This window comes from Cibotium barometz, chromosome 5 (genome assembly GCF_041138505.1).
Source record: "Cibotium barometz isolate CiBa-2024 chromosome 5, ASM4113850v1, whole genome shotgun sequence".
NCBI lineage: Eukaryota > Viridiplantae > Streptophyta > Polypodiopsida > Cyatheales > Cibotiaceae > Cibotium > Cibotium barometz.
This window is the reverse complement of record NC_141050.1, coordinates 63,252,787-63,275,467: the sequence shown is the minus strand read 5'-3', so window position 1 is coordinate 63,275,467 and position 22,681 is coordinate 63,252,787. Positions and strand designations below refer to the sequence as shown.

Below are 22,681 nucleotides of genomic sequence, written 5' to 3'. Positions count from 1 at the left end.
GAGCAAATCAACACAGCATGAAATATGTGAGTGAGTCTATATATAATGGTGAATGAACATATGTACAAGAGCCCTCTGATGTGAGGTGACTCTGAGTAGAAAGACCAATGCAAAAGCAAAGATGATGTCGGAGCTGAAGCACGGTTGGTGACGAAGGCTTGCGTCAATGTGAGGCAAAGCACTCCGAGAGGTGGTCGGCATCGAAGGCTCACGTCAGTGGATGCAGAGGCACTCCGAGGTGGTAGTGGCAACGGAAGATGAGGTGATGCAGACTCTGGTGGCAAGGGTGCTGCTATACCTGAGGTGGTAGATGAAGAGCAGAGAGGGTTGCCGTCCAGAGTGGTGTTGTGGTGCAAGCTCTGGTGACAAGGGTGCTTCAAGACCTGAACGGTGCAGGCTCTGGTGACAAGGGTGTTGCGTACCTGAAGGGTGGTGACGAGCAAAGAGGACTGCCGTCCTGAGTGGTGCAAGCTCTGGTGACAAGGGTGTTGCGTACCTGAAGGGTGTAGATGGTGAAGATAAGCAAAGAGTGGGCTGCCGTCCCGATGGTGTGATGTAGCAGAGAGTGGGCTGCTGTCCCGATGGTGAGAGCTGAGGAAAAACGCTGAAGTGCTCTATGTAGCAAAGAGGGCTGCTGTCCCATAAGCTGTGGTAAAACGCTGATGATATGCTGATGTAAGCGCTGATGATGTGCTGATGTAAGCGCTGATGATATGAATGTAGCAGCTGTCCCACGGTGTGTCCTGTAGCAGAGAGTGGGCTGCTATCCCGAGATGGGGCCAGATAAAACGTTGAGGTGCTGTCCTGTCAGGCGATGATGATGAAGCAATGTGTAGAGCCCGGCAGAAGCAGCAGCAGCAGATGGTACCAGATATGGTCAAGAGGTGGTACACTATGGTGAATGATGAGGCAAAGATATGGACTGTTTATAGGCCAGCCTAAAGGCTGTCGGCCAACAGAAAAGACACAAAAATACCCAAATAAAACCAATAAAGACCCAGTACATTCCCTTTTTAGGGCTGGACAAAAGCTGATTTCACACAACATGGCATAATAGCATGCATTGACGTATGAAAGTATGAGGAGGGAACTTTCTGCTCTCGCTTTTTTCTGTTGCTGCTTCCTTTAGTACTCTTTCTTCAAATTTTGGTGGATGTAGAATGATTGTAGGTAACACTGCTTACCTCGTCCATGAATTCTTCCCATTTGTAGTTCATATTCGTGGTCTCTCAGTTGTGTGCTCTACCTATTTCAATCAAGTGACCACATCACCCGGATCCAGTTGATCCACTTTTGAATAGGACTCAAATTAATTAATCCATGAAATCACCTCATGGGAGTGGCTTTACTAGAAAAGCTCATGAATGGTCTTGGAGCGGACTAGTCTGTGAAAATGGAGTTGCATGTCACATGTGGAAGCTCTAGGAGAAATCTTTTAGCCCTAAACACCATCCTGGAACATGCTGATGCAAAACGCATATAGAAGAGAGAGAAGAGAGAGAGAGATAGCTGAGTATTCACTATATTCTAATGTACAGAAGGTAGTACAAATCTTCCTTGAAAAGGAAGAGAATACCTAATCCTACATCCTATTCTGTGACTCAGTCCTGGCTGGACTGAATGAGTCTCGACAATGAGCAAAGTCGCCTTTTATAGGCCTTGGGAAGTCTTAGTGGACTGGCTGACTCCTGGTCGGCCAAGACCTGGACAAAGTATTAATAAAATATTGCAGCCGACAGTCCCTTTCCTCTTTTGTGTGCTGTGGCCGACAACATCCCTTGTGCAACACCAATCAACCTCTTGCCAAAACAGCTACATCTGCTCCAAAATCAGGTTCAAGCTTGGTTCTTTATCTGTTGCCTCCTCAGGATTAGCCTTGGGATTAGCCAGTGCATGTCTTGCACATGACATCCTGTAACATGCAGCGAAAGTATTTGTATTGGAGGAGCCTGTCACACAAATGCTCACACGGTCTTCTGTATCCTGAGTTTCGTGAGTTTAGCAATCCACTTTAATACTTCAAACTTTAGAGAGATATGAGAGAGAGAGATGAGAATTGTACACCGTATGGGGTCCCGAATTATCCACTGAAGGGCCCCCTATCCCATTACCGAGATAGTATTTGCTTTATTATCTCTAAAGAGACTGACGGTGTGACTGACGATAAGCCAAACGCAAGACCTCTGAAGACCAAGTGTTGGGCTGAACTATGCACTGCTGTAGAAGCACCAAAGATGTCCAATCTCAAGCCTATGCACTCTTCCCAATGGAATGAAGGAGGGATGCAAAGCTAGGGCTGAGAGAGGGGTTGTTTGGGACTGTTCTAGACTGAGTACGAATGCTGTAAATGAATATGAATGCTGCATTTTACATTCACCAAGTGACTGGAGCAAAACGATGAATGCTGAAAACTGTATGGATGTAGAAAACGCAAGGCTGAATGCTGGCTAAATGCTGAAACTGCTGCATTTTGCTGATGTAGGGGCTGAATGCTCATGCATTGATGCGCCTAGGGCTGTAGGAGGAAAACGCTGAGAGAATAGAGCTGAAACTGCAATCGCTTATGCTTCTAATGCTGAGGATGACAAGCGCTTGAATGCTCCTTTGCTGAATATGATGAATGAATGGAAGAATAACATGTTGATCTATTTATATGGACCAAAGGAGCCTGTCGGCTGGCTACAGAGCTGGTCGACTACTCATGTCCACAATAAATGCATAAATGATGTATAAAATGCTGTAAATGATGAAAAATTTACCAAAAAATTCCTAGTAAATATCCTGATAAATACTAGATGATATTTGGGGTTTCTGCAATGGTCTAGATGTTATGAATGAATGATGTGCAATATGCAAAATTTCTACTGCAAAACCTAAGGTTTCTACCGACTGTACATGCATGAATGCGTCTCTTCAAGTGGGTTAAGGGACTTGGACTGAGTGACTGACTTGCTATGGCTGAGAATGACCTACGTAGCTCGTGCCTAACTTATCCTCGAGCGACTGAGGATTACAATGGGGTCACGGCGTACGACAAATATCATCCTGAATGGAACTAATATTGTATAATGTTGCACTGATGATGATGAGCTAGTTTGTCACCATGCACTACAATGCAGAGTGCATGTGACACATCCCCCTCTGCTAAACTTGATGACGGGGTTCCAATCTATATTCTTGGATGACTGTCATCATCCCATTGTCTATTCCTGGAGTCCCCCTGTCATCCTTCCCTTCCTGGCAACCTTTTCACTAAAAACCTTGCCCGGTCTCCAAATCCACTCCAACTCTGATGAAGATCTATGCATATGTTCCATCATGTCCCCCTTCCATTCTTGCCCTATCCCTGAATACTATCTCTGGTCTTCTTTCCTGAGTATTGAGTCTGGCACTCTCACTCCACCCCTTGGAGAATCATCCTCCCTTGGAACCGTTGCCCGAAAGCCTTTCTTGGTGTGCTCCAAGTGGCACCCGACTCACAGGACTGCCATTCCCTTGGGTTTTGTGGAACACCACCAACCAACCTCCTGGGAATTCTTCCATGTCTTGTGTTCCTCTCCTTGGGCCTCGTACCTATGCACTTTCCTGTACATTGGACTTGCACACCTTCCTCTGGGACTGAATCAGTGTTTAGCCTTGCTGAGCTTGATGCTCTGATACCAATGTCACATGCGGAAGCTTTGGGAGTGTTCTTTTAGCCCTAAACACCAGCTTGGAACATGCTGATGCAAAACGCATATAGAAGAGAGAGAAAGAGATAGAGCTGAGTATTCAGTATATTCTAATGTACAAAACGTAGTACAAATCTTGCAGCCCTTGGCTGCCTTGAAAACGTAGAGAATACCTAATCCTACATCCTATTTTGTGACTCAGTCCTGGCTGGACTAAATGAGTCTCAACAATGAGCAAAGTCACCTTTTTATAAGCCTTGGGAAGTCCTAGTGGACTGGCTAACTGCTGGTCGGCTAGGTCCTAGACAAAGTATTCCTAAAATACTGCAGCCGACAGTCCCTTTCCTCTTTCGTGCACTGGCCAACAGCATCCCTTGTCCAACACCAGTCAAGCCCTTCCCAAAACAGCTACATCTGCTCCAAAATCAAGTTCAGGTCTGGTTCTTTATCTGTTGCCTCCTCAGGATTAGCCCTGGGATTAGCCATGTCTTGCACATGACATTGCAGGTATCCCCTTCGGTTGACAATGCATGGCGAGAGGGAAAGGATACAAGGAGGAAACAACCCCTCATACTATGATACCCAGATCAGGCATCACGGTAGTCACATTTCTCAAAAAAACAGGTGGCTCTCTGAGACACCGGATATTTAGCTAGGAGACGTTCTTGCACCCCTGCAGGTGGAGCATCACGAGATGGGGATGGCCCAGGTGATGGAAGCCAAGAAAGACGGTAAATGGGCAATCTATCGTGATGACAGGGTCATCATCACATTCAAGCGCCTCACATGACAGCACGGGGTCTATGAGACCATAGACGCATTGAAGATGACTGTATGGAACTGCAACAAAACTCTATGGTCAAACACAAGAGGCTTCACAGAGACTTGTACAAACACAGAAATTCTTTTTTACTCGGAAACCCATCAAAGCCCTGAGAGAGGGTTATCCAAGGTGTAGGGTTATTCATGTGAATCGGCCTTCAGAGGACAGACCCCCACCATTGAAGGGGTGCATGGTTCCAGAGGCATGGCCTGCTTGTTTTGGCCTCACCTGAGGCAAATGCTCACAGTAGTAAGATGAGATGAGGAGGTCCGCTTTGTGCATGCAGTTAGCAAGACCTCGCTTGTGAGTGATGCTGCATATTGTAGTATGCTACTTCCCACCGAAGCATAGTAACAAAAAAACCTATTTCTAGCTTTCGAAACCTCTCCAATACGGCAGTTTCGCCCAAATTTCAAGTTTAGTTCTCTCCCTCCCCGATTTTTCTGGGATTTTTTTACTTTTGTTTTTCTTCCATATCCTCCTCATCACCTTCCTTCCATCTTCTTCTACTATCTTCCTCGTTCCCTTTTCCATCTTCTGCTACTTCTTTCACCTCTACTCCTTCCCTTATTCTCTTCTTCTCTCCTCTTTATCTTTCTTTCCCTTCTTCTCTCCTCTTTTTCTCCCTTGCTCTTCTTCCCCTTTTCTCTTCTTCTCCTCTCTTCTTTTCTCTTTTTCTTCATACACTATCCTTCCATGTCTTAAATCTTTCCCAATTTCTACCTTCTCATTTGCATGCAATGTGACAAAGAGGGGAGTCCCAATATGCGCCATTATTTGCAAGCATTGCAGAGTTCTCCCAACAAGGAGAAGTCCTCAAGTTGGGTGTCACAACCGCGCACATGAATACAGAAACTATTTGCCAAAGCACAACATACGTCAGTATTCATCACATCATAAACATGTTCCAATACATCTGTCTCAAATACCAAGAATATATGCATCCTGTAAACACAAAAGACAACCATGCACATGATACATCACTAGGGGCTGAAGTTGGGCCAGCCCACCCCCTGAGGTATCTTTATTACCAACAGAGTATAATACAGAATAGAAAAACAAACCCTTGGTCACCAACCCAGGCAAAGCAATCAACCACCGCTCTCTCAATTACCTGGGGACACCTGTCAAGCCCTCCTGAGCGCTAGTACATGATCATACACTTTAGCTTAATACTGTTCACACAGCTGTTCATCGCACAACCAGCTATGTTTCATGGTCTCTGGTCACCTGCAGGTTCCACCAGATCATAAATATAACCACCATGCTTAGTGTTGAATGATGCCCTCTCTATCTCCAAGGCTGAAAACAGTCTGTGTCCAGACAGTCCCAAATCAGCACATAAACAAGTCCGCCAGTTGTGGGAGTCTCTGTGTGTTAGTTGACCAGCCCTGAGATGCCCTGTGCGCAAGTAGACTCTCCCATGGAGCACTGTATGCAAGTCCACTGGCTATCTAGGGCCCTGTATGCAAGTCGACCAGCAGATAGGGAGAAGAAAGAGAGTCGAACAAGCCTGTAGAGGCCTGCTAAGCACTCAGCCAGCCCATATATGCCTGTAGTGCACTCCAGCTAGCCTTGTTTGCATGTAGAACCAGTCGCCCTTCTCTCTGGCAGCCCACGTGTGAAGTTGCCCACCCTTCAAGTCATCTTCATTCTATTAGCTGGACCAACCAAAAAAGAATTCCCAAGTCCATCTTAGCAATTTGTGGGCTGCTTCTCCACTTTTCCAAGTGTCCACACTGCTATTAAATGGCCTCAGTACATTAAAATAGTCCACCCTAATGTGGAATCTTATAAGTTTGTCCCCAAGATTTTAATGAGTTTGAACATGTAACCATAAACTTTAGCAAACAAAGCAATAATATTTAAATAAAGTTAAGTGTGCACGCTTACTACCTGCAAAACACATAATGATACGTATCACGCATATCTGAGTGATCTTGATAATAGGCCACGGTAATGGCAAGCACTTGAGGCCTTCAGGAAAGCACATCAGCTACTACATTCTTCTTTCTGGGAGTATGTAAAATCTGAAAATGAACATAGAGAGGAAATTTGCCCATCTCATATGCTTTTTAGACAACTTAGTTTGCGTACGAAAATAACGTAGACTTTGATGATCTATCTTAACGGTAAATTCAACCCCGAACAAATAATATTTCCACACCGTGAGAGCATGGATCACTACTAAAAGATCTTACTCATAAACCTACAAGTGGAGTTTCACATGTTGCAACCAAGTGGCTTTCATATGCTACAGCATGTCCTTCCTAGTTTAACACTACACCAATACAATCTCCACATGCATCGCATTCAACCGAGAACGATTTATGCAAATATGACGCAATCAAAAAATGGTTTGCTTTAAACCATGAAAAGCCTTCTTTTGTACATCTCCCCACTAAAGTACAGCCTTTTTCTTGGCCAAATTGTGCAATGGCAAAACAATTTCAGCAAAGTGCTTAATAAAACGATAGTAATATCTTGAGAGCTTTGAGCACGGGGGCTGCTAGGTCCCTTGGGGATTGGGTTACATTCAGATAGCTCCCCCCAGTGCCTCAGAGAGGAGCCTGACTGGGAATCTGGGGCAAGGAACAGACTCAACCTCGACATCGACTCTGCCATTCCTCTGGAGTGGCTAACCCCGATCCTTGACCCTATTCCCCCACAATGGTCGGGAGTGTTCACCAGGAAGGATATTCTCTTGGCAATTCATGGTGCATATGAGTGCTCCACCTTGCTCACCTTTTCAATTGGACCTCATGGCAAATTATTGAGATCAGAACCCCCTTGGAGGACTTCAAGGGATGCACGCTAGAGAGGGTAAGGGTAATCGAATTCTATGCACATGAGTGGCACATTGACCCACCCCCAGCCAAGGTGGCCAGGGAGAGACTCTGACGTCTTTGGATTTGGGAGAGCCGGACCATCACATGCCTCCGGTGGGACCCGGGGAAGTGGACTTGGTGTGATCCTACAGATAGCGAGGACACTCTCGGTACCCCACTTTTTGCATATACTGCATTGCTTGGCCGTAGGATTCAGATGCCCGAGGTCGAGTGCACTCTAGCAGCACCAGGGCCTCTCATTCCCCTCTCTGAGATTTCTAGAAGAGGCTCTAGGATAGTTTTCGACCTCGGAAAATCACTCTCTTTTTGGGGCTACTCAGTACTAGCACATAGGAGTTTGGCGATTGGCACGTGGTTGGCCATTGGAGGTAGACCAACAGCATGTCCATCCCCAGGAGTCTCAACGACGTCTTTGGGATTGCCCAAAGGCTCACCAAGTTTGGTAGCGGATTCTCCACATCTTCACTATGGACAAGGCCCCTTCCCATACTATTACATGGAGCACTATCGCTTGGGCCACTGAAGCCGAGGTTGTCGTGGATTATGAGGAGGAAGGCTTTCAGGTCTCCCACCTTCGCATTTCGATAGTGTCAACCCTAGCCCCATCTACTAGTGTCACTCGACTCCTGGTTCGAGTCAAAGATGGGAGATTTTCTGTAGCAACATTGCCGCATGGCACATCCAGGGAGCTCAATGCAACGAAGCCATCGAAGGCACCCACACCCCGCTTGCAGAGTCCATCAAGAGCATCTGGCTCGGCATCATTCATACCCTCTACGACTAGTGGGGGAAGCTTCAGGGTACAAGATAGCCTTCTCCTCATAGAGCGGCCAGCCGGAGGAGAAGTGAATCCTTCTCCCTTTTTAGTTCTTTGGTCCTTTCTCCTCCGTACATGGAGGTGAGTTTGTATCTAGCCTTTTCGTTAACTAATAGAAGGATCTTGTTTCCAAAAAAAAAAACGGTAATATGAGCACAATCCCAGAAAACTTCAAACTTCATGTACCGTTCGCAACTCCGGCCAATCCTTAATTGTTTGCAACTTGGCTGGATCCATCCGTAACCCTTTCTTGGATACAATGTGACCAAGATAGTGGATTTCTGATAAGAAGAATTCAATCTTTTTAGCCAAGTCCTCTCGGTGTCGTGCCCCATCTTTAGAAAACACAATGATATCATCAAAAAAGTACTTCTAAATTGTCTGTGTTTTTTGGAAATCATGTCAATCACACGATTAAATGTGATCGGTGCATTGGCAAGTCCAAACGGCACTACCAAAAACTCATAAAGTCCAAATTGTGTATGAAAGGCAATTTTATGTACATCTTGTGGTGCCACACATATCTATTGGTATCCGCTCTTGAGATCAATTTGGCTAAAGCAAGCTGCATCTTCCAGCTTGTTCAGAATGTCGTCAATGCATGGAATTGGAAACTTTGTTAAGGGCACGATAATCCACGCACATTATGTGTACCATCTTTCTTTTGCACCAATAACACACGTGAACAATAGAGAGAAGAGCTGGGTTGTATCAACCCTTTCTCAAGCAAGTCATTTACTTGCACCATAATCTCTCCTTGCTGACTAGCACTCACCCTATACGGAGGCCGATGAGGCAATGTGCTACCGAGTATCACATCAATACGATGACGCTCAGGTGGTAACTCACCAGGCAACGCATCTCAAAAACAATCATTGTAGCAATGTGAACTCTACACGCTCTCGAGTTAGTTGGTCACCATTCACTCTTTCATGCTCAACACTCTCTCTTACAAAAACCAAGTAAGAATAAGCTGATTTCTTTATTACTTTATTGACTTGTACATGACTGACAATAGGTATGGTACTTCCTAGAGTACAAGCATCAATAACAATTTCTCTACCTCTATGCATAAAACTGATCTTCTTGGCTTTGTATGATTTCTTTGGCTCCATGCAAGCATGCCAAGGCATTCATAAACATCACAGCCTGTGAGAGGAGCAACCATAAAACTCTCATGATCGAGATACCCCTATATGTGAATGCGGAGCTTGCCAATAATTGGCGTTACATTAACTCCTTTACTCTCAAAAGCTGCGTTTGCATCCATTTGCATGCCAAAGTCTAATACATCCAACCCTATGGCAGCAACCACCTGCACAGAAATGAAATTGTCCGTGGATGCATCATCAAAGAGAAATAATGCAAGTTGATCTTTCAACTGTCCCCATGCTTTACATAGGAGTCTCTCAGTAGAATTGTGTCTTGTGTTTCCCTGTACATCCGGCACGGCATTTACATGAGGCTTTTATGTACCACTACCTGCATTCTTTGGGTTTTGTGGGCACTTGGGATATATGTGATCTTTACTACCACATCCAAAACATTTTCCATCACCTATGTCATCAATCCTTCGCTGTTTTGAATAGCCCATGGTCATTACGTTCGCCCCCCCAAGCTTCTTAGATGAGCCTTCCTTTGCATCCTGGGCATCTTTCTGATCACTTTTTACGAGTTGTGATTCCAATACACCTAAAGACTCTCTTGAATGATAGGATGCAAACCGGACTCAAACTTTCTTTTCTTCTCTTCATCAGAAAGTGTCATGAAAGGGGTAACTTTTAGCAGTATCTTCCAATATTTGGCAATGTAAGTCTACACCGATTCCCCATCTTCCTGTTAGAAGTCATCTCCTGTCTATATTTATACACCACGGCCTTTGTTGTGGGTGTGCCCGCCCTTATGAGGTGTTTTATCATTTTTCCTCACTCCCCGCATTTTTCCTCTATTTTTTCCATTTTTTTTGTGGCTTGGGAGGCAGCCCTGAGGTGGCAGGAGGACCCAGTAGCTGGCCGACTGATGGCACTGGTCCACGACTCCATTTCTGAGATGGCCGACTGCTGACACCTGGCCGATTGGTTGTTTTTGCTGGTCGTGGAGATTCAGGACCAGTCGGCTGCCTGTAGCACAGGCCGACTGGCATATGGAGCCATATAAATAGGCCCCCAGCCCCCATTCCATTTTGTATCATACTCCGGGATCTTCTTGTGTATATAGAGCAGAGTTACACGCCTCTATCTCTCTCTCTCTCTCTCTTGTGCTGTATTTTTTTGCATGCGTTTTGCTCGTGTTCCCAGATCTGGTCATCATCTCTGCTGCGTATTCTGACATGGTATCAGAGCCTAGGCTCTAGATAGTTCTTGGGATTTGTGTGAGCAAGAGGGGGACTGTTGTGTTGCTCATTGGTGGACTGTTTGGGACTGTTCGGGAAGAGGAGAAGCAAGAGGACGGCGGGCTGATTTGCTGGACAGCCACTTGCAGGTATTAGTTCTTCTTTGTTCCCACCCATCCACCCTTTTCAGAGTACATCCCCGCAATGGCAGATCTGTTTGAGATGGCCGAGAGGCATGTGAAGATCCCAACACTCCCCATGTTCCTTGTGGACCGTCAGTTGGACGGGAGCAACTACGGCATATGGAAGGTTATGATGGAATTTGTTCTGGAGTCTTACGACCTCGCTGATTTCGTCGTTGTTGGTGTTCCACGGCCGGAAGTAGAGGAAGGGGAGTTACCATTGATCCGAAAGGACCGGGAGGCTCAGACACAGATGTGGGATCGTGTCAACGCCAGGGTCCGTTCGTTTATTTTCCTCAACTGCACACCACAGGTAATCAATCATGTAAAGCATATGACGCTTGCCAGAGGTATATGGCAACATTTGGCCTCTCTTTACAACAGGGTATCGCCCATGAAGAGGATTTCCTTGGAAGGCGGAGTGGAGAATGGAGTTTACAAGCTTTCAGCACTCTCTCTCCCAGGTCCTCAGGTTTGTGATGAATGGAGTTTACAAGCTTTCAGCACTCTCTCTCCTAGGTCCTCAGGTTTGTGATGAGTGGCAGTCTGGTAATGGCCACTTAAGTGTGGATAGCTGCAGGTGCAGGCTTTCCGGGACCAGATGGTGGATAGCTTGCCAGTAGATGGCAGCAGTTGGCAAGAACTCTCCAGTACTGCTGCTGGTAGTTCTTGTGTTCATTAGTCAGAGGAAACTGAACAGGTAACTTATGCTCTGATGTCTCGTAGTGTTCGGGACAAAGAACCTCCTGTAGATGAGGATGTTCTTTCCACGGGGACCTTTCGGAAAGCCAAGCAGGTGGCAGTTGATTACTTGCAGAAGGAGGTGCATACTCCAGGCTTTGTGGTTCCGGATTTAGAGGGGGTGGTTGACAGGTTTCAGAAGGCCTGGCATGGTCTTCACCAAGTTTCCAAGACTTGTTTTTGCACCGTAACAGGTGTTGATCCTTGTGAGCAGTGTGATGCCTCTTTGACTGAGAAGCAGAATGGTTCATTGATCTGGTTGATGGACACCAGATTGGACGGGAGCTTCCTGATGAGGAAGTTGAGCTCATGGTTGCGGATGACTCTTTGGGAGGTAGGATTGTGTTTCCTGTGGTTTCTGCGGCATGCGAAGGATCATGGACTCTTGTACACAGGAGGGGGGTTGTTAAATGGAGTCCGACTCCACGTTTGGAGTGACTCAATTTGGGGAGGAGATCCGGACACGAGGAGATCTGCTTCAGGCCCAGGAGCAGTTTTACGAAGCAGTAAGAGGCAGTCATCTTTTGCCTTGTCACGGACAGAGGTAGAGTACCGGGTTGTTTGTGATGCTGCTTGTAAGGTGGTGAGGATGCAGAGGTTGCATTGCAGGTTTGGGCTTCCACTGGAGGAACCCATGGTCATCCAGAGGCACTTTGTTCGTGAACAGATCGTTGCTGATGACATCTTGCTAGAGTTATGTTCGACGGAGGACAGTACGGTGGACCTCTTCACGAAGTCACTATCTTAGGATTTGCTCAGGCGGCACCCCAGCTCCCTGTGGTTGGTTTCACAGCCAGGAGCTGAGAGGGGGTGTTAGAAATCATCTCCTGTCTATTTTTATACACCACGGCCTTTGTTGTAGGTGTGCCCGCCCTTATGAGGTATTTTATCATTTTTCCTCACTCCCCGCATTTTTCCCCTATTTTTCCCATTTTTTCTATGGCTTGGGAGGCAGCCCTGAGGTGGCAAGAGGACCCAGTAGCTAGCTGACTGATGGCACTGGTCCACGACTCCATTTCTGAGATGGCCGACTGCTAACACCTGGCCGACTGGCTGTTTTTGCTGGTCGTGGAGATTCAAGACCAATCGACTGCCTGTAGCACAGGCCGACTGGCATATGGGGCCATATAAATAGGCCCCCAGCCCCCATTCCATTTTGTATCATACTCCGGGATCTTCTTGTGTATATAGAGCAGAGTTACACGCCTCTATCTCTCTCTCTCTTGTGCTGTATTTTTCTGCGCGTTTTGCTCGTGTTCCCAGATCTGGTCATCATCTCCGCTGCGTATTCTGACACTTCCTACTTCAACCAATCCCATTGTTTACGTACATTTTTAGCAAAGTTTGGCGGTAGGAATTGAGCATAAAACTGATTCTTAAATTCAGCCCATGTGCGAGCAGCACTATGATCCAACAGTTTGGCCATCCACCAATCATTAGCTATGTCTTTTAGATGCATACCCACATGCCTGAGTTTAGACTTTTCTGAGAAGTCTTCATTGGCAGAAGGCAATCTCAAATTGCCGAATAAAGGCAAGAGCTTTGGTAGTTTCCATCTTCACAAAGAATACCCTTATCTCCTGACTTGAACTCTCGGCAAGGTTGCATCAATACATGCGTACCTTATTATAAGGTACGTTTTAGTGTATAGTACCATACTGTACGGATCCGTATGTGGCCAAAAATCTCTCTCTCTCTCTCTCTCTCTCTCTCTCTCTCTCTCTCTCTCTCTCTCTCTCTCTCTCTCTCTCTCTCTCTCTCCCCCCCCCCCCTCCGCGCCCCCCCCCCCCACACGCGCACACGACTAATTTTTGGTCCAAGATCCTCCCATAGTTACCGATTTTTCACCGCCCGTAGGTGCCTGCCTGTAGCCGCTTATTTATCCACCCATAGGCGATGCTGCTGAGGAAGCACCAAGGGGGGTTTTGAACCCAAACCTCTTGGTCCTAGACGAACACCTTCGCCACTTAAGCTATCACCTCATTGGCAAGTACGTGGCAGTCTTTAAAAACATTTTGGGCCAAAAAAAGCCTAGGCCGGCCGCCATCGTCGATTTTAGTGGATTTATGCAAAGTGCGAACATAGCCATTCCTCTAATTGATACAGACATTGCAGCCAGAGATGATGATGATGTGGTGCCAGCCGCTGCGATCACCGCCATTGCAGAGCTAGAGCTGAGAGTATGATAGCGAAGGAAACATGTTGACAGATGGAGCTCTCATTTTGGTAAATGTGTTGTTGAATTTTCAGAAATAAATTGTTTTTTCATGCATTTTTCTATATATATATATATATATACCTAGATGAATCCAAGAACATGCCCAAATTCACCTTTTAGAAACGTAGTCAACTTACAAGACTATATAACTATCAACTCCATTATGCATAGTAGGACTAGATACTACGACATCCCCACTAACGTCATCAGTGCCCAATAGTGGGTGTAGAACTCTATATCAAGATATGCTCTCACACACGCACTCCATACACACACACACACACACATAAGAGCATATATTCACACAAAGCCCTTCAACTGAGTTTCTGTCAACCTCTGGAGATGCAAGCCAGACTCAGCCATAATGAAGCCTAGCACTAAGGGAAGTAGCAAATAGAAAGAATTAGTACAGCAAATAAGTAGTTGAGAGGGCAAATGCACAGCTAAAGATAGAAAGAATTAGCACAATATCAACTAGCCACAACTCGGACAAAAACTTCACAATGTGAAATCTGCATGTCTACTAATACGGTTCAATTATATACCTAGATGAATCCAAGAACTATATCTCAACCCGTACCTGAATGCGTACCTTACCATACTGTACCTTTCCACCTGGACTCTCGGGCTCTCTTCTTTGGATGAGATCTGCCACACACATCAGTTTTAGAGTTAGGGGATTCATCCCTAACCCTCCTTCCACGATCCCAAGCTGTACTCATAGATCAATTAGAATCAATATGATGGGAACGCTCTCCGTGTGAAATAGTATGGCGAGAATGAGATGTAGCCTCACTTGAATCTGCATGTGCTTTCAGGCGGGAAGCCCTCCTTCCACTAAAGTCTCCCGATGCATCCTTTCTTCCTTTCAAATAGGAAATAGCCAATTCACGAAGTTCTTTGTATCCCATCTCTGCTGCCATAGCCTCAAAGGCTGCATCATCTGCTGAAATTTTCTTCTTTGTCTTCAAAACCTTCTGCACATCAAGATCTTTTCTCAAAGACCACCATTCTGTTCTCTCATCATGATAGCGTCTAACTTGATGCCTAAGGGCCTCCAGCTCAGACCTTACATCATTGGGATCTGTATGAGCAGTACCAACAGACCCTTTTGCATGTGCCCTCTCCTGCTCAAGAACAAGTAATTCCACGGAGACCTTGCCTAAGGGCCTCCAGCTCAGACCTTACATCATTGGGATCTGTATGAGCAGTACCAACAGACCCTTTTGCATGTGCCCTCTCCTGCTCAAGAACAAGTAATTCCACGGACAAGCAAAGAACAAGTAATTCCACGGAGATTGTGCTGTTAGAGATTGATTTGGCCGAGATGGGCCTACACAGAGGCAATCAAGATACAAGGGAGGCAACATCATTTGGTAGACACTCCTTGGAGATGAGGGCTATGCATTGTGTGAAAACAGCATTTTTCCCAACCCTAAAAAGGGGATTTTACTCGGCTTTATTGGTTTATTTGGGATTTTTTGTGTCTTTGCTGCTGGCCGACCAGCAGTCCCACAAACTATATATAGCATTGCCTCATCACTTCACCAGTGTACCACTTCTTGACCATATCAGGTACCATCTGCTTTTGCTGTGCTGCCCATACCTGCTTTATCATCATCGCTTATCAGCCCCAGCACATCAGCATTTTACATCTGGCTACACTTTGGGACAGCAGCCCTCTCTGCCACATAGATCACATCAGCGTTACATATCTGCTCATGGGACAGCAGCCCTCTCTGCTTTAGTAGAGCATATCAGCATTTTATCTTCAGCTCATGGGACAGCAGCAATCTCTACTACATAGAGCACTTCAGCGTTTTTCCTCAGCTCACACCATCGGGACAGCAGCCCACTCTCTGCTATAGTACATGACATCATCGTTTAATCATCAGTACTCTCTGGGACAGCAGCCCACTCTCTGCTACATCACACCGTCGGGACGGCAGCCCACTCTCTGCTTATCTTCACCATCGACAACACTCGGGACGACAGCCCTCTCTACTCTTCACCACCCCTCAGGTACGCAGCACTCCTATCACCAGAGCCTGCACCCTTCAGGTATGCAGCACCCTTGTCAGCAAAGCCTGCACCCTTCAGGTCTTGCAGCACCCTTGTCACCAGAGCATTGCCTCATCACTTCACCAGGGCTTTATTGGTTTTATTTGGGATTTTTTGTTTCTTTGCTGCTGGCCAAGCAGCAATCCCACATACTATATATAGCATTGCCTCATCACTACACTAGTGTACCACTTCTTGACCATATCAGGTACCATCTGCTGTTGTTGTGCCGCCGGCGCATACACCATACCTGCTTTATCATCATCGCTTGTCAGCCCTAGCCAGTGTTGCAATGAAACGCGTTTCATTCCATCTGAATGAAACGAAACGTTTCATTGGAATGAAACACGTTTCTTTCATGCTGCCTGGGAAAACCTACGTTTTTCAACGTTTTCTATCCAGAGAACATGTTTTTCGAAAAAATGTCTACAGGAGATTGGGAAATTGATTGAAGGAGCTCTTGCCTTGCACAAATCAGCTCCTCCCGCACTTCCGTGCCCGCCAACTCTCAGGTTGGTTGTGCTGATTTGTGCTTTTTTTCTTCCATTTTGTAAAAAACACACAGATTTTGAAATTTGGGGGTTTTCATGCCAGGGTGCCAATCCAACCCTGCTCTTGTCAAGATGCCTCACACTAAGGATGCCATGTGGGCCCATGTCACTCCCGTATCTAAATATGGTGGTTCAGGCACACAAAAGTGGAAATGCGATTTTTGCGAGGTTTGCTCAGGAGGGTCCATAATCCATGTTAAGGCCCATTTCACAGGTTTAATCGGGGAAGGCATTGGTGCATGCAAACTTGTGCCTGCAAACATCAAAGCCAAGCTACAAGAATGGAAAAGACAGCAACTGGCAGGACGCGGTTGTGGGCCTGTGCTTGAGGATATTAGGGTTAGTGAGGATACATGTGAGGCATCAAAGAGAACACGATTGGGTTCAGAGGAAGATGCACAAAGCCAAGCACGATTTGGGGGTGCTGGTAGTTCCACTCCCACGGCAACACGAACCCCTTTGCCCGCAGCACCCAAAGCCTCTCTAAAGAGAGCAAGCATTCAAGCAAGAGTAGGCAATTCAAGATGCAACTAGGGAACTCACTAGGCTTTTCATCCAATGTGCTTTGTCTTTTCACATTGTGCGCACACCACAATGGAAAAAGGCCATGAGGGCAATCAACCGCATTGGATGCGAGTGGGAGGGACCCTCCTATGAGACCTTGCGCACTAAGAGCTCAGAAGAGAGCAATAAGCAGTGGAGGTGGAGATGGAGCCATTAAAAGCCACTTGGAGCAAGTATGGTTGCACATTGTTATGTGACGGGTGGTCAGGTATACGCAAGAGGAATGTGTACAATATTTTGGTGTCCTCTTGCAAAGGCACTATGTTTTTGCGTGCCATTGATGCATCTATGCCTGGAACAGTGGTGACAGGAGCATTTATATGGTCACACCTCCACGAGGCTATCATGGAGATAGGCCTACAAAACATAGTGCAAGTGCTCACTGATAATGGTAGCAACTGTGTCTCTAAGGGACAGATGCTAGATGATGAGTTCCTGCAGATTGTATGGACTCCATGTGCATCCCATAGCCTAGACTTGCTCATTGAAGATCTTGCCAAGATTAGGTGGATTGCTGACATCTTTGACACTGCGCGTAACTTGGTGAAGTTTGTTACCAAGAGGCCCAAGGTCTTGCCAATGTTTCGTGCCAATAGTGACCTTGAGCTTTTGAAGCCCTCACAAACCAAGTTTGCATATATGTTCATTGTGGTTGAGAGGGTAGTGAGAGTCCGAGACAGGGACTCATGCGCACAGTGGTTAGTAGAGAGTGGATGAGCTGGGAGGACCATGAGCACCCGAAGGCAGTTGCTTTTGCACGCAGAGTGATGCAAGAAGATTGGTGGAAGGCGGCAGAGGCTTTATTGAGAGCTCTTCAACCATTCTATAGTGTTCTTCGCATCACTGACATGGAGGGCAACACTCTTGGACTCTTGTACGAGTTCATGGACCGGATTGGCGAGGCTCTTAACCGATGCACTCTCTTGACAGATGAGAGGTGCTGAACTTCCAAGTTCCAACTAGTTGCCTTCTTGTTGTAACTTGTAAGTTGTATCATACTATGATCTATCGTAGCTTGTAGGAGTGAGCTAATAGCTTTGATCATTCATGGCTAATTTTCAGGGTTGAGGACATTCGACGGGTTTGGAATGACCTATGGGATTGGTTCCATAGACCAATCCACGCGGTTGTCCACATATTGCACCCTCTCGCGTAGTGAGGCCCAGTATATTAATGAGGAGTTGGAAGATGGATGGCAAGAGTACATTCAGAAGAAATGGACAGGAGGAGACGTGGAGCTCATGAGACGCTTGGAGGATGAGCGGCTAGTGTATCGGAATGCCAGCCACACATTTGGTAGACAGACTGCATGCATGTGAGAGAGACAACTTCAACCAGTCTCATGGTGGGAGAAGTATGGGATCAGTAGCCCTCACTTGTTGGTGAGTACAACTCTAAAAGACAAGTCTGTTATTTACATAATACATTGATCAATGATTATTATACTTAGACTTTAGTACCCTATACTTACAAAGTTTCTGTATTTTAATGGCAGAAACGCCTCGCCATTCGAGTCCTCTCACAAGATTGCAGTTCGGGTCCTGCTGAGAGAAACTGGAGCACATGGGCCCTCTTCCATACAAAGTAGAGGAAGAGGTTGTCTACTGCTCAGTTGGAGCGGTTGGTGTATTGCCATTGCAATCTCCACCTAATTGAGCAGTCGGGTAATCCGATAGAGCCTCATCACGTCAATGTCGACATTGAGAAGATGAAAGATGTCCCAAAGATTCCTCACGAGGAGCGTGACATATATGCCATGTTGTATGAGGAGTTGATGGCACCTGCTCATGGCACACGAGCATCCACAGTAGCATTATTACGAGGTGCTAGTACTAGTGCAGCAACTGAGACAGTGCGAGAGGTAAGCCAGCATCATCCTCTTCTGAGAGTGACATTGAGTCTACCGAGGAGAGTACTGATGAGGACATCGAGGATGTTGAGGATTGAGTGCCCAGTTGGCAATGCCCACACTCCATATTGAGGACTCTAGTCTTTGGGGCTATCAAGCTCCTCTGGTTTACTATTTTTCATCATTCATGCATGATTGCATCTTTCAGGCTTCAGCATGCTTTACTTTGTGTATTTCAAACTTCAGTTTACTTTTGTCACGTGCATCCCACACTTAGATGCCACGTAGACATATCTGTACAGAAGGTGCAGGACCTGGGATGGTAAACTGGTCCCATGTGAGCCTAGTCCGGGACGAGTCAGCCAGGGATCCATCCCAGTCGTTCGAGGTCAGGTGTGCATTGTCCTGCACAGGAGTCCAAGGTCAGGTGTGCACTGTCCTGCACATGAAACAATGCCAGTCCGCGCTATGAGTCTCCCTTTGGAATGATGTCAATGATTCTGTATATCTGGTATGGTATTGGATGCCAGATCATTGTGTAGATAGTTAGGGTTTGCTCTTAGAAAAAGGGGTCAGCCCATAGGGCTACCCCAAGTCTTTGTGTGGGCATGGGGATAGTGTGAAACCACCCCCATGAGGGCCAGGAAGGCCCTGGCTGAACCCACCAGCCATGGCGGGGCTGTAGGACAGCTCTAGGGGCATGCCAGGGGCAGCCGACTGCACATCAAGTATTCTGATGGCTGTAGAGCAAGTATGGGACAGCCCATACAGGCTGCCCAACCCCCAAATTGCCTGCGAAACAGTGCCCAGCCCTCTGTTTTCAGGCGCCTAGTTCCAGCCCTCAAGGGAAGAAAAGCACAGATTTTACTTGAATTAATTCAGCATTTAATGCTGAATATCCAGTCGTGGGACAAAATAATGCTGGCCGCCTAGATATAATGCTGGCCGACTGCTTATTAGAAGTAGTATAAATAGGAGAGCCATAAACCATTTGTGTTATCTCATATTTCACCAAGTGCTCAAGCAAACAAGGGCCTAGACAGCCAAGGAGTTGCTAACGCAAAGGGGTGAAGGACTGCAGGTCAAGGGCTGGGATTTCTCAGCCAAGAAAGGTCAAGATTTCTGTATTTTCTTTGCAGATTTACATCATTCTAATAAAGCAAACACCATTCGTGGTGGGGGCCCTACAGAGGGTATTTGGGACCCAATACTGTGTCCTCTCCTTTCTCTCTCTCTCTGTCTCTATTTTCTGCGCATCTTCATTCAGTTTGTGCATTAATTCCGTCGCGAAAAGTGTGCTGATTTCTGAGCATTGAAGTTATAGATCTTCTCCGAAGCTTCTGCATGTTACAGTGGTATCAGAGCCTACTTCAAGTGCAAAGATTCAGCAAAGAAACCAGAATTTTTTCTCGCTCGTGTGGTTGGTTTTCAGACGCCGGTGGACTACCCCTTTCGGAGTGACTCCTGTCCTCCCTCAAAGGAGGGTTGGTTTTTCAGCCTCCGGACGTCTCCCACACACGTAGTGGATGGTCAGATTGCGCTCCGGAAAGGAAGTGCATTTTCCTGCTATGGCGAGCTTCGACGACGAGAGAGACCAAGAACCTTGGGACCAGAGGGCACCAGGCTTGAGTGTTACAGATATGTTCCAGCAGATGATGCGAGCAATCGCAGACCAGACAACCAAGTTGGAAAAGCAGATGGCGCAGATCTCGGCTCTAGAAGAGCGTGCCCGTTCTCCAGCGTCGCATTTTCCATCTCCTCCTCCCTCTCCTTCCGTATCCCAGATTCCACATCCTGGACACAAGGACCCTCTCGCGAGGTCACGACCGCAGCCGAGCTCTTTGCTTGAGTTGCAGCTGCGTGCATTGGAGATCCGACAACGAGAAGACGAAGCCATGTGACGCGTGGAACACAAGCATTACCTCAAAGCTTTGGACGCCAGATTGACACCGGCGGCGCCCTCGAATCATTTTCCCGAGAAAATGAACTTCAATAAGTATAATGGTAAACTCGATCCCACAACTCTTTATTCATGGTTGCATCAGTTTGAAGCTTACTTTGCCGCAGTTAGAAAGACAGATACTGACAGTGATCTTAGCCAGTTGGTACTTGGAAGGTGAGGCCATTCCTTGGTGGACTCAGTGGGCTCATGCCCACACCAGATTAGGTATAGCAGCTTATGTGTGGGACAAGTTTGTTCGCGACCTTAAGCAGCAGTTTCTACCGCCCCACTACCTTGAGCGACTCGAAGACGAGTTCAGGGGAGCGCATCAGAACGCGCAACCAATCCTTCAGTTTGCCAATAGAATTTCGATTCTATGTTTGCAATTAGGCTTATCTGATTCGGACAAGAAAGGAAAGTTTTTGTATGGCCTTGACACGCAAATCCAATGGGAGGTGCGTATATTTAGGCCAACCACCTTTGAAGACGCACTCTCGCTTGCGCAGAGTGCAGAAATGAAGCATAATGGTGGCAATCCCAAGACCTCCCAGCCGCCCTCTCCCAAAGCTACCGCTTCGGGGAGCAAAGGCCAGAACCAGACGTGGTCTTCCCCAGGACAGAGCCTGGGAGCCTCTGGCTCCAAGAACTCGAACAATGCGTCTACGCTTGCTCCAGACCAGAAAGCGGAGGAAGGCAAGACAGGTGGCAAGTTGAGTGCTGAGGAGCTTTCTCAATACAAGAAGGAGGGTAGATGTTTCTTGTGTCATACAAAAGGACATACTTCTCGGGAGTGTCCTAAGAAGCCTCCAAAGCCCGCCGCCGCTACCTCCATAGCTTCCGTGGTGAGCTCAGCTCTCCCACACAACCCCAGTGGCTGCCCCTAGTTCTTCAAATCCCAGTGCTTCAGTTAGAGCAATTATAAGCTGAGAGCTCCAAGATAAGCAGAAGGGCACCCATGGCCAGGAGTATGAGCGCAACGAATTGCTCAAGTCCTTTGGCTACATAGGTGGCCAGAGAGTCGTCTTGTTTGACAGCGGCAACACGGAGGATGTGGTCACGGAACAGGCCGCTAGGTGTGCCCTTTTCGACCTGACTTCGGTGGACAAACAAGTTGAGGGTTTTAGCACAGGCATGACAACGAGCGTCAAGTATGAAGCAAGTATGAAGCTCTAGGTGCTAAGTTAGTTATTCAGGGCATAGAATTTGTGCATGATTTTATTATTGCTCCTCTTGTAGGAGCAGACATAATTTTGGGCATTCAGTGGTTTCACAAGTTTCTTCCTGATGTCAAGTGGGACAAGCACACGTTCCAGATCAATCGGAATGTGTCAAACGCCCCAGTGACCATTAAGTGTGAGCCAGGAATTCCGAACTTGCAGGCTAAGCCAGCAGTCAGGAAAGGCGCACATTGTGCGATGATATACGTCCAGGCAGCCCAAACAGTGGCCAGTGCTTCTCAGAAGTACTCGGCTCTCCATGAAAAGTTCCAGAAAATTTTTCTTCAGGACAGCCTCCCTCCCCAGCTCCCCCCGTCCAGACCGGAGGACCACAAGTGACCTCCACCCAGGCTCGGAACCCCCGAGCAAGTTTCCGTATCGCCTTTCCAAGGCAATGGAATCGGAGTTGGACCGCCAACTCCAAGAATTGTTGCAATCTGGCTTCGTCCGCCCAAGTGTGTCGCCATTTGTAGCACCGATCTTATTTGTCAAGAAGAAAGATGGGTCTTCCCGTTTGTGTGTCGATTATCGTGCACTCAAAAAGCCGACTATCAAGAGTAGATTCCCGATGCCTCGAATAGATTATATTCTCGAGAGATTGAATGGAGCAAAGGTGTTCTCGATACTTGATTTAAAGAGTGGGTACCACCAGGTGAGGATTGTGGAGGGGGACATCCCCAAGACAACCTTCCGTACGGAACGGGCCCACTATGAATTTGTGGTCATGCCATTTGGCTTGACGAACGCTCCAGCTACATTTAACCGCATGATGATACATGTTTTCCGGGATTTGATTGGAAAGTGTGTGTTCATATTTCTGGACGACATACTGGTATTTTCAGCTACGGTTGAGCAGCATGACAT

General features: G+C 46.8%; 1 protein-coding gene across 6 annotated transcripts in view; it reads right to left on the bottom strand.

Annotated features, from left to right (window-relative positions):
• Positions 1 to 22,681, bottom strand: part of LOC147638747 (auxin response factor 12-like) — a 93,758-nt gene that overhangs the window by 60,347 nt on the left and 10,730 nt on the right. For 2 of the 6 annotated variants that reach the window (XM_086798716.1, XM_086798717.1), the window contains exon 1: positions 5,609 to 5,747. The exons of the other annotated variants lie outside the window; for them this stretch is intronic. The gene's annotated coding sequence lies outside the window, so the exon portion shown is untranslated. Of the gene's footprint in view, positions 1 to 5,608; positions 5,748 to 22,681 lie in introns of those variants that run through there. 6 annotated transcript variants of the gene reach the window in all.